Raw genomic sequence first — 16,258 nt, 5'->3', positions numbered from 1 at the left:
GAATTAATACCTATTAATACTGAAACTGTTCCAAAAAAATAGAACTAGAAGGAAAACTTCCAAACTTGTTTTATGAGGCCACCATTACCTTGATCCCCAAACCAGACAAAGACCCCATCAAAAAGGAGAATTACAGACCAATATCCTTGATGAACATGGATGCAAAAATTCTCACCAAAATACTAGCCAATAGGATCCAACAGTCCATTAAAAGGATTATTCACCACGACCAAGTGGGATTTATCCCTGGGCTGCAAGGTTGGTTCAACATCCGCAAATCAATCAATGTGATACAATACATTAATAAAAGAAAGAACAAGAACCATATGATCCTCTCAATAGATGCAGAAAAAGCATTTGACAAAGTACAACATCCTTTCTTTTTTTTTTTTTTTTTTAAAGATTTTATTTATTTATTTGAGACAGAGAGAGAGAGCACATGAGAGGGGTGAGGGTCATAGGGAGAAGCAGGCTCCCTGCCGAGCAGGGAGCCCGATGCGGGACTCGATCCAGGGACTTCAGGATCATGACCTGAGCCGAAGGCAGTCGCTTAACCAACTGAGCCACCCAGGCGCCCTACAACATCCTTTCTTGATCAAAACTCTTCACAGTATAGGCATAGAGGGTATATACCTCAATATCATAAAAGCCATCTATGAAAAACCCACAGTGAATATCATTCTCAATGGGGAAAAACTGAGAACTTTCCCCCTAAGGTGGAACGCAGCAGGGATGTCCACTATCACCACTGCTATTCAACATAGTATTAGAAGTCCTAGCCACAGCAATCAGACAACAAAAAGAAATAAAAGGCATCCAAATCGGCAAAGAAGAAGTCAAACTCTCACTCTTTGCAGATGATATGATACTTTATGTGGAAAACCCAAAAGACTCCACCCCAAAACTGCTAGAACTCATACAGGAATTCAGTAAAGTGGCAGGATATAAAATCAATGCACACAAATCAGTGGCATTCCTATACACCAACAACAAGACAGAAGAAAGAGAAATTAAGGAGTCGATCCCATTTACAACTGCACCCAAAACCATAAGATACCTAGGAATCAATCTAACCAAAGAGGCAAAAAATCTGTACCCAGAAAACTATAAAATACTCATGAAAGAAATTGAGGAAGACCCAAAGAAATGGAAAAATGTTCCATGCTCATGGACTGGAAGAACAAATATTGTGAAGATGTCAATGCTACCTAGAGGAATCTACACATTCAATGCAATCCCCATCAAAATACCATCCACTTTTTTCAAAGAAATGGAACAAATAATTCTAAAATTTGTATGGAACCAGAAAAGACCCTGAATAGCCAGAGGAATATTGAAAAAGAAAAGCAAAGCTGGTGGCATCACAATTGCGGACCTCAAGCTCTATTACAAAGCTGTCATCATCAAGACAGTATGGTACTGGCACAAAAACAGACACATAGATCAATGGAACAGAATAGAGAGCCCAGAAATGGACCCTCAACTCTATGGTCAACTAATCTTCAACAAAGCGGGAAAGAATGTCCAATGGAAAAAAGACAGTCTCTTCAACAAATGGTGTTGGGAAAATTGGATAGCCACATGGAGAAGAATGAAACTGGACCATTTCCTTACACCACACACAAAAATAGACTCAAAATGGATGAAAGACCTAAATGTGAGACAGGAGTCCATCAAAATCCTAGAGGAGAACACAGTCAGCAACCTCTTCGACCTCAGCCGCAGCAACTTCTTCCTAGAAACATCGCCAAAGGCAAGGGAAGCAAGGGCAAAAATGAACTATTGGGACTCCATCAAGATAAAAAGCTTCTCACAGCAAAAGAAACAGTCAACAAAACCAAAAGACAACCGACAGAATGGGAGAAGATATTTGCAAATGACATATCAGATAAAGGGTTAGTATCCAAAATCTATAAAGAACTTATTAAACTCAACACCCAAGAACAAATGATCCAATCAAGAAATGGGCAGAAGACATGAACAGGCATTTTTCCAAAGAAGACATCCAAATGGCCAACAGACACATGAAAAAGTGCTCAACATTGCTCAGCATCAGGGAAATCCAAATCAAAACCTCAATGAGATACCACCTCACACCAGTCAGAATGGCTAAAATTAACAAGTCAGGAAACGACAGATGTTGGTGGGGATGTGGAGAAAGGGGAACTCTCCTACACTGCTGGTGGGAATGCAAGCTGGTGCATCCACTCTGGAAAACAGTATGGAGGTTCCTCAAAAAGTTGAAAACAGAGCTACCATAAGATCCAGCAATTGCACTACTGAGGGATCCAAAGGGGTATGTGCACCCTGATGTTTATAGCAGCAATGTCCACAATAGCCAAACTGTGGAAAGAGTCAAGATGTCCATCGACAGATGAATGGATAAAGAAGAGGTGGTATATATATACAATGGAATATTATGCACCCATCAAAAAAAAAACACACACACAGAACAAAAAAAACGAAATCTTGCCATTTGCAACAACATGGATGGAACTAGAGGGTATTATGCTAAGCAAAATAAGTCAATCAGAGAAAGACAAGTATCATATGATCTCACTGATAAGAGGAATTTGAGAAACAAGACAGAGGATCATAGGGGAAGGGAGGGAAAAATGAAACGACGAAACCAGAGAAGGAGACAAACCATAAGAGACTCTTAATCTCAGGAAACAAACTGAGGGTTACTGGAGTGGTGGGGGGTGGCTGGGTGATAGACATTGGGGAGGGTATGTGCTATGGTGAGTGCTGTGAATTGTGTAAGACTGTTGAATCACAGACCTGTATTTCTGAAACAAATAATACATTATATGTTAAAAAAAAAAAAAAAAGAAGATAGTAGGAAGAGAAAAATGAAGGTGGGAAATCAGAGGGGGAGAGGAACCATGAGAGACTATGGACTCTGAGAAACAAACGGAGGGTTCTAGAGGGGAGGGTGGGTGGGTGGATGGATGGGTTAGCCTGGCGATGGGTATTAAAGAGGGCACGTATTGAATGGAGCACTGGGTATTATATGCAAACAATGAATCATGGAACACCACATCAAAAACTAATGATGTATGGTGATTAACATAACCATAATTTTCATTGAATGTATGAAAATTAAAAAAAACCTTTAATCTATTAAGAACTTTACTAGGATTTATAGGGTGTTATATATTTATGTATATTTATATATCTATCTTATATATATAACAATAATTATATATAACTTATTTATTATGTGTAATAAGTATATTATACATGATTATTTATACATATAAATATATATTTATAAAATGTATATAAATATAAAATAGCTGCCCTAGAGAAACTTTTTGGGATTTTTTTATAAGTGAATGGAGAGGAGGTAGGATGGAAGTTATAAGACAAATGTGCCTCTCTAAGTATATAGAAAATATTTCCTTTTCATGAAAATATTCACATTAATCCTTTTGCACACTTACACTTGCAATCACATATGACATTCTCTCTGTGTTGTTTAATAATTCAGAATACAGTTAGATTATACACTTGCTTTAAGATAACTTCTCCAAAAAGTATACACCAGGGCGCCTGCGTGGCTCAGTCAGTTGAACATCCAACTCTTGGTTTCAGTTCAGATCATGATCTCAGGGTCCTGAGATGGATCCCTGCTTTGGGTTCCACACTGAGTGGGGAGTCTGCTTGAGGATTCTGTCTCTCCTCCCTCTGCCCCTCCCCCATCAAATGAATAAATAAATCCTTAAAAAGAAAACCCCAAAGTATACACCATGTTGTGAAGATGATGCACCATACTTTTTCTTGACATTCTACAATTAAGCAGTTTCTATTTCTATGTATATATCATATGCTTTTTATTATATTCTGACTAGAACAACCTCCTTCTACTCATTTCTTCGCTTAGCTAATTCTTACTTATTTTATTTCAATAGTATGTTCAGAAGTCATTTTTTTGGGTGGAAGTTTAAAATGACCATATATATATATATTTTTTTTTTGGTAGCTCCTCCCATTAGAAGGTGCATACCATTTCCCTCTTTGTTGACTTTGGGACTTGCTTTGACCAACAGAATTCACAGAAATGAATTCTGTGTGAATTCTGAGAAAGGGCTAAAGAAGCCTTGAATCTTCTGCTTCTGCATTTTCTTGCTATTCTGTTATTACCATGTAAAATCAGATTGGTATATACATTCTAGGAGAGAAGACCACATGGAGAGAAAAGTCCCCTAAGAACCACCTAAGGCCAGCCAGTATTTTTAGCTGCCAGCTAACCAAATAATTAACTGAAGCTTACTTGCAACCATGTGTTTAATTTTATTAAATCTTTTGAATTAATTATATTCACATTAAATTATATTTTGTTGACTTGATGGTAAAATCAACTTTGTATTTTTGTTGTATTAGTAAAAACCATTGTGTGTGTGTGTATAAACAATAATAATTTGTAAGCAAAAGTTATTGAATGTATGAAGAAAGAGTTGCATTCTCGGTTACTAAGTCAAGTCAAATTTCCAAGAACAGTGTTTGAGCAAAGGAATACAGCAGGGTATTAACAGCACAAAATATCAAGATCATTGATATTCCATTGTTTGGAATTTTGGCTTGGACATTTACCAACTCTGTGAACCTGAGTAAATTATTTAGGCTATCTTTTTTTTTTTAAAGATTTTATTTATTTATTTGACAGAGAGAGACACAGCAAGAGAGGGAACACAAGCAGGGGGAGTGGGAGAGGGAGAAGCAGGCTTCCCGCTGAGCAGGGAGCCCGATGTGGGACTCGATCCCAGGACCCTGGGACCATGACCTGAGCTGAAGGCAGACGCTTAATGACTGAGCCACCCAGGCGCCCCTATTTAGGCTATCTTATCCTTAGTTTTCTCATCAGTGAAATGTAGGTGCTTGACTCATAAAGTCATTGGAAGTTTGGTGAGGTAAATGTGTATGAACTTATGTAACAGCTTTATATTGCTGTGTAGCAAATTATTACACACTTAGCTTAAAGCAACACACATGTATTATCTCATACTTTCTGTGGGTCAGTCTGCTTAGCTGAGTTCTCAGCTTCAGGTTCTCATCAGGCTGCGGTCTGGGTATCAGCTAGTGCTGTGGTCTTGTCAGGGGTTTGACTAGAGAAAAAAACCTTTTCCAATTCTGTCAAATTATTAGCTGCATTCATTTCTCTTCTGGCTTCAGGATTGAGGGTTTTAGTTTTTTGGTGATGGCCATGTTCAGCTCCTAGAAACCTCCTCCAGTTCCTTGGAATGTAGGGTTCTCCAATACGGTCACTTAATTTATGACAACTTACTTCTTCAAAGTCAGCAATAGAGAGCAAGCAAATGTACTAGCATGATGGAGTCTTATATAACATATCATAATTACAGGAGTGGCATGTCATCATCTTTGCTACATTCTATTGGACAGAAGTCATAGGTCTCACCCACACTAAAAGGAAGAGGATTACTCAAGGGAATAGATAAAAAAAAAAAAAGTAGGAATCATTGAGGGTCATTAGGCTCTCTCCATCCAAAAGTCCAGTGCGTAGAATGGAATAAGTACATAAGAAATGTGATCTGTCTAACAATTGTTACGAATACAGAGTGTAAAACAACAAAAATTTGACCAAAATAGTCAAGAGTTATCCATTTTAGACCTGTGATTCTTAAAGCTCATACACACAAAGAAGTATTAAGTGGCAATCAATTTAAAATATTCACATGGAAAGAAGATTAGAGAAGACAAACAAAGAAATGTGACTCAAGCCACTTGTCACTGATGATCAGCACCTAACATACTTGAGATTGTGGGGTTTACTCATTTTGGCAAAGTCTAGAATACAGAATTTGAAAAAAAATAATACCTAAGGCGATACATTTGATTGGAACTGAAATCCATTGGTTGTTCTGATTAGTTTTTTTAATTACAAATCTCATTTTAATATCTTTCAACATAAATAACAATAATAGTCATATTTATTTCAAGGCTTCCAAGAGGTAAGAGATTTGGTTTAAGATAATCTATGATTCCACTTGTTATTGCTAAAACAGGTATTTTTTTACACTGGTTTTCAAAATCTCTGCTCCATGAGGCAAGACAACTAAAAATCTAATAATTAATTACAAGGGGGTTATCTTTTTATTTTCATTTCTTTTTCCAGAATGGCTCCTGAGAGCTTCACCAATTTCAGGTTTTGGTATACCTTGTATGAGAATGATTTGCATTTAGTTACTTTTTTGGCAGGATTGAAAAACAATGACATCTGTTCATTTCCAAGTAAAAGAGATCAAAAAATTTTTCTTCATTTGCACATATTTTTGTATTTAAATAAGCAGAGTTTTCGTTACTGCTGCTTTCCTACTAACCTTTTAATTTATGATTAATATCTTTTTCATTAAGTAAATTTTAAGAGGAAAAATCTCCAAGTAATTTAATATGAAGTACAAAGGACAAAATTATCTATACTATCCACAGCAGTAAAACTGGAACCACTGAAAGTGCTGAGTAAAAATCTGTTAAACAAGATCATTTTTCATCCCAGTTATATTTCCCAGTGCTGTCAACATTAGAAATTTATAGATCTTTCTACACACTGGTTATTTCTTATAACATTAAATGAAGCCACAGTAGTATATCTGTATTTTCCATGGAATAGCTGATTCATTTTGATGATACAGAGCTTCCATGGTGAAAGATGTGTGGGGACAAGGTTATCACCATTTCTGTCAAATGGAAAAAAAAAACTGTCTTTAAGCGTAATTTTCTGTATAATATGAATGTGTGCTTATTTTGGAAACATAGGTCACCAACATTTTAGTAAATTCAGTGATATGAATTTTTAATTTTTATTTTTAAATCAAATAAAATGATTATATCAATCATTAGTGACTATCCATGAGAATTTTATTTCAGAGGATTGCATGTATAACCTCAAGAGACAGTGAGAAAATGATGCTGTGCAATCATAACACTCTATGTACTAACCGAAGTATTTTATATTATGAGAAATTAATGGATTTCATAAAACATAAATGTGGGAATATAAAATGTACAAGAGGGATATTGGAAACTTCTAATTTACATGTTATGGATATTAGAAAGCGGCAGTTTTGAATGTTATAATCTGCTTTTTGCACACATTTTGGTTTAGCACCTAAGAACTAATTTTGACTGCAGTAAAACTTGGATTTCTGAACTACAGTAATATGAAATAAATAAAGTGGATATCTGGATATAGCTTAGTATCTGAATTAGGTAAACAGAAGACAAATATTAAAAAAAAACTTTTACAATAGAAATGAAAAAAATCTAAAAAATCATCATGAAGATGGTCTTTCAAAATACATGTTTACTATGTTTTGCAGTTTGTGATAGCAGACATTTAACACAATATTTCAGCCTAACGATATTGGAGGGAGATGATCTTGATCGTGTAATAACATTCCAATAGTCCAATTAGCTGGAAAGCGGTATGTGTACACAGCAGCTCACAATAAAATTAACAAAGTTTCTCTTTTTTATCAAATAAATCCTGTCAACTCTCTCACAAATGAGGTTTCAGGAAGTAAGTTAATTAGCACATATATGGTCAAATCCTTAATTTCTTATTATGTAAAAATTAGCTCTGCTCTAGGAAAAACACTCATTAACTTGCTTCAAAATACCTGAATTTATACATACAGACACAGCACATGTTTCTGCAGGGGCAATTTCATTGAGGATTTCCACATTGTCTATCTGTGAGGGAGGGGCAATAAAGATACCTACAGCTTGAACATCGTTGTTAAGCCTAGACATACGGGTAGGGTGGGTACATTGCAAAGTCTACCAAAAGACTCATAACCAGGAACAGACAGTGTGATGAATAAGGTATTTTAAAAGATGAGAATTCAGTTATGTAATGGGGAGGGGGTAATTGTAACAGATGGAAGATAGTTAAGAAAAATGATAGCATAGTTGAAACTAGACCTCAAACATTGAATAAGGTCATTTACAAAGGAGAGAAACTCAAGGAAAGCAAGGACTCATTTGAATTGAAACTCAAAGACAATTCAGAAAATAATTGATCAATTGGATCATCATCCTGAGTCTTCTGAAGATTCTGACCAAAATAACTGTAATGTTGATGTGAATTAGCTCTTCTCTGTATCTTTTCTGCCTCTCCTTCCATTATCAATCATCTCCTAATATCCCATATTTAAATTCTGAAATATTTGAGGAAAGTTTTTAGGCAACACAATCTCATATTTTCAGAGCTTCATAAAGGTCAGGTTCCTGCCCCAGTCTATTTTGCAAATCTATTTTGTTCATCATTGGAAACTCCCCATTCCTTAACAGTATCACTTATCATCAGCTGTGACCATTGAGGAGCTTCTAAATGATTCAAGTGTGCCACTCACTCATGAATTCCTTATTGTTTCAGTAAAAGTCTGTCCTGTGGAATTTGCCAAGGAAAATGGAATCTAATAGGTCCTTTGGGTCTTTTAAAATAGATTTATTTGAATATGCATTTGATTTCTTCCTCAAAAGTCTGCCAATAGTAAAAACTGCAAGTTCTGACATTTCTACCTTGTACATTGTGGCCATAACTTTTTTCCAGTATTTCAAGTTGCATTCCAGCGTTGTGTTAAGACAAGCTCCAGAGGCATTTAAACACGGAAACAGGGGTTGTTATCTCCATATCAACAAACTTTCCCTTATTCAGATTTACACTCTACTTTTGTTGGTCCAGGACTTTCAAGATTATTCCCAGTCATACTTTACATGATCTTATTGGTATATCTTATCCAGGTCCTGCTACTCCTTTCATGAATGATCCATATCTTTCCCTGGCACAGCCTGCATTCCCCCTTTTGAACCATGCTTAGCCCCTTTGTTATTTTGGCTAGTGGCCAAGATAGAAGTGGGAAAAAGTCTTGAGTACTATCTACAGGGACCTCATTAAGAAGGAGCCTAACATCTTTTGGCATTAGGGATGGGAATTGGGAGTTCAGTATTTTCAAGCTTATCTACCTATAGGCCCCCATCACAAATTTCAGAGTCCAACTTTTTTTTTTTTTTTTTTTTTTTTATGTGAGGGCCCAATTTTGATTAGAAACTTACTGAAGCTGTGAATACAAGCTTTTCTGAAATTCTGACACACTTATAATCAGGTTGTTTCCCTGATCTTCAAAATAGTCTGTCCTTCAGTTATAGAAGATGAAGGTGTCTATAGAGATTACCATAAATGCTTTTTTCATCCATTAAGTTGGTAATTTTCTGACCTATGCCTCTAAATATCTGTATTCAATATATACAGTTAAAAGCATTTTTTTGGTTCTTATAATTATCATTTTCCACATATCTCTCAAATATAGATATTACATAATCCAGTGCTTTTAGCTTTTCTGTGGTTTCTGTCATTAGCACCTAAGATAATTCTGGGAAGAAACACTGTCTGAAAACAAAGCAAAACAGAAAAACACCCTCATAGGCTCTATCCTTTGTTACTAGGGTGGCATGCTCCTATATATATATATACAATTTTCCTTTCAGCAGTGTGTGTTGCTGAGCTATTCCATCCTAATTAAAATTTCTGTCTGATATTAATCATGACATAATAGCTATTTTTAACTCTCAGAATTTTGTGATACCTCAGTGCTGGGAGCTGTTTTCCTCTAAAGTCCAGTAATAGGACAGTTATTTTACTTTGAAAGATACATATAACTGATGTGTTAGGTAACTTGCATCAAAGGTAGAGAATACTACTCAGTATTTTAAATAAGCAAACAGAATGCTGATTTATTTGCCTTCCAAGCATGGAAGAACTGTGCTTCTGAGGCAGATCTTCAGGGTCTGTAAAAAAAATCTTATAGCAACTGAGAAATTTTCCCACTTAAATCTGGAAGGATCCAAGGACACTCTCCATCTACTCTTCTATTCAGTGTTTACTGTGATAATAAATTAAGACAGAGTTTTCTAAATATACACAATAACTGGAAAGGGAGAAATAAACCTGTCATTATTCACAGGTGACATTAATATACTCACAGAAAATTCAGAAAATAATCTATAGACAACTGTTTGAATACACTATGAAAATTCATTTGACCTCCCAGTCAGTATATGTGTATATGTGTGATTATGTGTGTGTTTGTGTCCAACTTCTAAATAATGTCTATGTCATAGAAGAAATCATGATAGAAACAAATTAGTATTCAGAACTAAGTAATAAATAATATTCAGCATATCATTCCTGGATTATAAATAAAATAGTACCTAGCTTTGAACAAAACAAAAATGTCTATTAATACTATGTCTATTCAACATTGTAAGGTAGGTCCTCTCCAACATAATAAAAATTCCAAGTTAAATCTAAGGAACTAGAGAGGAAAAAAGCAAGCTGTTGTTATTCAAGAGTAATATGCCTACATAGAATCTTAAAATCGGAAAGTCCCAGGGATACAAAGAGAGCTTAACAAGGTGGCTCCATAGAAGAGCAAAAGGTACAAATCATCTGCATTTCTACACATCAGCAAAAAAGTTCAGAAAAATAATTTAGGAAAGTTATTATTTATCCTAACAACTAACATGATAAGGTACATACAAATAAATGTAGCGAGAAGTATGCCAAACTTTTATTAAGAAAATTAGAAATCATTATTCAAGAAAATAGAGGTAAATTTGAACAGATATAATGGCATATTGCATTCATGGATATGAAAGCTCAATGAAGACAAATCTGCATAAAATAATTTTAAAACTCAGAGTACTTCATAAAGGAATATTAGTGGAGCTTAGAACAATGGTAATCCTTAATTTACATTAAGAATAATGATCCATCTAGACCTGAAACTAATATTACACTGTATGTTAACTGGAATTTAAATAAAACCTTGAGAGAAACAAAACAAAACAAAAGAATAATGATCTAAGGACAGAAACAACAACAGCAACTAAACAACTTTTTTGAAGAAGAAACTAAGGGATTTTCCTTAATTATATAAAGATTAATTATAATGTGATAATTAACAAATGGATTTTACCACTTTACTCTTTTCCTATCCATCATCTTCCTGCTTAAAATTAAAGTCTATCATTCCAGTACTCTCTTTTCAATATCCAGAAGTATTTTACTTTGTTCCTTTTCTTTTTTTTTTTAAATTATATTAAAGTAATGAAAGCCCACAATCTTTCATGCTTGTCCTAAGTTCTTGAATACTTTTAGATAAAATTTCCCATTGGGGATATTTCTCCACCTATTTAAGTAACGGTCATTAACCTTAATGAGACTCTAAATATAGTTATTCTGCTATCTTAAAAAAATCACTCAGCTCTCTATTTAGGAGTACCAGTAAAACTTCACTATATTTTTCAAACATTTAACCTACTACCAACTCCGTATCTCTTTACTTTTCTTAAAGAAGATGTCCCTTAGTGTTCTATCACAATATGAAGATATTTTCTTCTTTCAGCCCTATTACAATTGTGTAAGCACATTTCTCCAAATTTCATGACAATATATTCTCGTTTTTACCCTATACTTCCTCCTCTTTAACCTTATCAAGAACTTTTACTTTAAATTCTCCCCTCCTGCTGCCATATCTTCAATTTATCTCTTTCCATTAGAATATTCTGAATAGCATTCACATGTGTTCTCTCAGATTTAAATATAATAACACACTTAGCAATAAAAACTTTTTTCAATCCCACTCTACCTTCAGGCACTCCCCAATATTTGTCTTTTCCTTTAAAATCAAACTTCTAAAATAAATTTTCTGTACTTATTATTTCTGTACCTTAATACCAATTTCTCCATGGACTCGTATCTGGACTCTACCTCACTTGTCCAGCATAACTTTAATTACTCAAGTCTCAATTTATTTACATGCCACTAAATTTAAAAGGCATACTTTCCTATTCTCATCTTTCCTGATCTCTCATGATACTTTTCTTTATTTATTAATCATCTTCTATTTGTTAGGCAATATATTTGGTAACTGGAATATAATGGTGATGATATTCATATATAATCCTTACCCTAATGAAGCTCACATCCTAGAAGCAAAGAAATATATTTATCAAATAATCACAGTTACTAAGTGCATCACAGGGAAGTTATGAATACATTACGAGTATAAACAAAGAATAAGTAAAAGTCTATGAACTGGTATCTGAAAGAGAATTAGGATGGCAAACAAAAGGTAGAGTGTTCCAAGCAGAGGAAAAAGCTTCTACATTAGCCAGGAAGTTAGTAGGGGCTTGGTGAATATGGGGATCCAGAAGAAAAGCAGTGTGAGAATGAGAGCAGATCTCTAGAGAATGTACTGGAATTCATAGAATGAAAATCACAGTCAAAGATAATAGAAGAATTAAGACTCTGATTATTTAAATGATCAATATACACTAAAAAATAAAATAGCGTCATGATTACTTTTTATTAATCTCCAATTACTCAAGTAATATAGTGTCCTTTATGAAAGGGAGATACATATAAAGTTTAACTTCTCTATAAATAGGAACTCTTTTCCCATTCTGCTACCCTTTGCCTTATCATAGCCATTTTAATATATTTTAATGTCCTTCCATACCCCTTTCTTTGGTAGTAAAACATGTCCAACAAATAATACATAGTTTTATTTCATATCTTAATTATCTGTGGGATATTATCTTTTTTTAAGATTTATTTATAATATTTGAAGGGAGAGAGGCAGAAGGAGACAACCTTCAAGCAGGCTCCGCACTGAGCATGGAGTCCAATGTGGGGCTTGTTCTCATGACCCAAACATGACCTGAGTCAAAACTAAGAGCTGGACACTTAACTGACTGAGCCACCCAGGCGCCCCACCTGTGGAAAAATTATCTTTATGCAATAGAAGCCTAAGAGGTAATATCAGGAAAACTATTCTAGAGGTTATTCCTGATAGAAGAATTGTCAGGCCAGATTAAGATTCTGAATGGCGTGGTTTACAAAATCAGTTAAAAACATAATAGCAGGAAGCAAGGAGTAAACAAGATACAATGAAAGAGCAAACTTCCTGAAGCCTAAGTCACACAACATCATGTGTCCCTGTACCTCCGTCTGCCATGCCAGTCTTACCAACTAATGGTGTTTATGGGGACCAGACCTAAGGTTTGAGTCAGGAGCTTCATAGAATGAAGGTGCCAACATAAACATACTTACCCCATCAAAGAGATGCCAAACAAGAAGTCCTGGTCACAGCTATAGATCAATAACTAGTCTACTGAGCAGTTATTTCTTTTAGCTGTTCTTGTTCTGAGCCCATGAGAGACCAAATGGGAACATAATAGGAGTCATAAATAGATAGCCAATTTAAAGATAACAATTGTCAGCTTATTGGTGACATAATTATAACTTATGACTTGATCTTTCCATTGATTTCTATTTAAAAGTAGCACTTTTGTTTGTTCTAATTATTCCATCTATCTTTGACATGTCTTGAGGTTAATAACTTGTGATGTATATTTAACATATATTATAATTTCTTTATCTCACAACTTGTTTCATCATTATATATCTTAACACAACTTACAAAATATTGCTTATAGCTCATAAGCTGCCAGCTTATTTTCTCTCTTTGCTTAACTCTTATGTATTTTATCAATTCTGTTTGTTTTTCTAGTTTTTTGAAGGAGATTAGAATATTCTCAAATAATATTACAACACAAATTACATGGAACTAAATTGTATTACACTCTATATTATTTGGAGATAATCTTTCTCTGTATTTTTTTTTTCTTTCTCTGTATTACATTTGAGAACTATCAAGGTTGACTAATCCATATAGATCTGGATCATACCTTTATAGGATTTATACTTGTTCATTTCCTCTGTAGTTAGCCCATCTGAAACTATGAAAGAACATTTTGAGGTGTTACCCTACTTGCATAATTATACATTACTATGTTACACACACACAGAGAATCAGTATTTCCTTGTATCAGAAACCAGACTTGCGATTCACAAAATACCTTGTACCAGTTCCCATGCTCCAAATCACCACAGGATGAAGGGATGAAAGCAGATGTCAACTCTATGTATTGCAAGGTATGTATCACAGGAGAGTAACCCCAAAACTATGAAACTGGGAGCTTATATAAGGTGGCTGGCACATCTATCTCTCCAAAGATGAAAAGAAATTGATGTTTGCTCTGGAATATAAATACATACTCTCTGGAGGGAGAAGGTCTGTAGGTTTACAACCCCTGGAATGTAAACAAATGGCTCCAGGGAAGATTGTCTATAAATTTCTCAGAAACTTACAAGGCTTGTTTTTTTTTTTTTCTCTTCAATCATTCTTTACATAGGTTGTCAGTAATCTTTGTTCAGTAAGCCCTGATGTGAGGAAACATGGAAATATTTATGGAGCATTGTTTCCTGACAGCTGCAACAAATATATTCATGTTTTTTTTCCTTGTGAGTTGACTTTTTATTTTTCTGCAGAGTAAGCTTCATTATATATAAGTAAGTAAACAGGTTACTTTCAACAAAATAAAAATCAAACTAGGAACTTATTTATTCCTTCAAAATGTCAATTACAAAGAAATTAATTGAGAGTTATCATAATGATTCTTGGGACAAATGCTATGACTCTAGGGATCCAAATTCTCATATAATGTTAAAAGGATGAGAAAAATCAGAAATATTTAAAAAATATTCCTCAACTTCACACTGTATCCTCAGAAATACTAAATGGAGTAACTCTTTATGAATACATAACTTTTGTTTTTTCAGCTTTATATACATTTTTAAATAAATTATTCTCCACTGTTGGTAGAGATAGGTGAAAATAGTATATACTCCGTACATTTTATGTGTATAGTTTATCTAGCTTAAAAAATTATATAGCATTATAAAAATATCTTTATATTAGGTAAATGGAAAACAGGGACCTACTGTTTTTGGTATTACAATATATAGAAAGGGCATGAGAATTTCATTTCATAGCAATGACACCATAGGTCAAAGAAGAATGAGTAACATATACATATTACTGAAAGAAGAAGCTGTGTTAACTCCTATTTTAAACTTCTTGATAAACTCTTTTTATCATTATTATTTTAAAATTATTTTTCCAGCTTCACTGGGAAATGATTGATAAGTAAAAATTATATATATATAGGGTATGCAATGTGATGGTTTAATATCTGATATATGTATAAATTTTGAAATGATTACCATAATCAAGCTAATTAACACATTTATCACCTCACATAGCTATCTTGTTGTTGTTGTTGTTGTTATTTTTGGTGTGGTGAGAACACTTAAGATCTATTCACTTAGCAAATTTCAAGTATACAATACAGTATTATTATCTATGGTCACTATGTTGTACATTATATCCCCAGAACTCATTCATCTTATACGTTGAAGTCTGTACCCTTTGGCTAACATCTCCTCATTTTTCCACCCCTCCCAGAACCTGATAACTACCATTTACTCTCTGGTTCTGAGTTTGCCAATTTACGAACCTACATATAAGTGAGATCATACAGTATTTGTCTTTCTTTGGTTTATTTCACTTAGCATCATAAGTTCCAGTTTCATCCACACTGTTGCAAATAGCAGATTTTTTTTAAATGGCTGAATACTATGCACAACAAAGGAAACAATCACAAAATAAGAGGGAACATACAGAATGGGAGAAAATATTTGCAAACCATATATCTGACGAAGGGTTAATATCCAAAATATATTAGGAACTCATATAACTCAACAGAAAACAAAATAACCCAATTAACAGATGGGCAGAGAGTCTGATGAGACATTTTTCCAAAGAAGACATACAAATAGCCAACAGGTACATAAAAAGGTGTTCAACATCACTAATAATCAGGGAAATGAAAATTAAGCCACAATGGAGGTATCACCTCACACCTGTTAGGATGGTTATTATCTTAATAAACTCTTTACTCTTCAAACCACATAGAGTTTGTTTAAATGTGTTTACATCATAATAGAAAACTAGGATAATTTGTGTAGGAGTAAGCTATTCTTCCAAAATTTGCTGGTGTTTATTATACAATAAACGCTAGGAATATAAAAAGGAAATTTTCAAAAGTCAGAAGTATCAAAGCTAGTTTTTATTTAATATGTGGAAACAGAAATCACATTTTCTTTATTGCTTATATTTTTATTATGACCTTTCTTCCTAATAGCACAGATACATGCGATTAAATGTAGTGTCCTCATTAAAAGACACATATGAGCACCCTTTTCCTTTGGTGTACAGAGCACACAACAGGTAGAAACCAGCATTTTTGCTATAGATTAGATTACAAA

Source organism: Halichoerus grypus, chromosome 12, assembly GCF_964656455.1.
Source record: "Halichoerus grypus chromosome 12, mHalGry1.hap1.1, whole genome shotgun sequence".
NCBI lineage: Eukaryota > Metazoa > Chordata > Mammalia > Carnivora > Phocidae > Halichoerus > Halichoerus grypus.
This window is presented reverse-complemented; position numbering follows the sequence as displayed.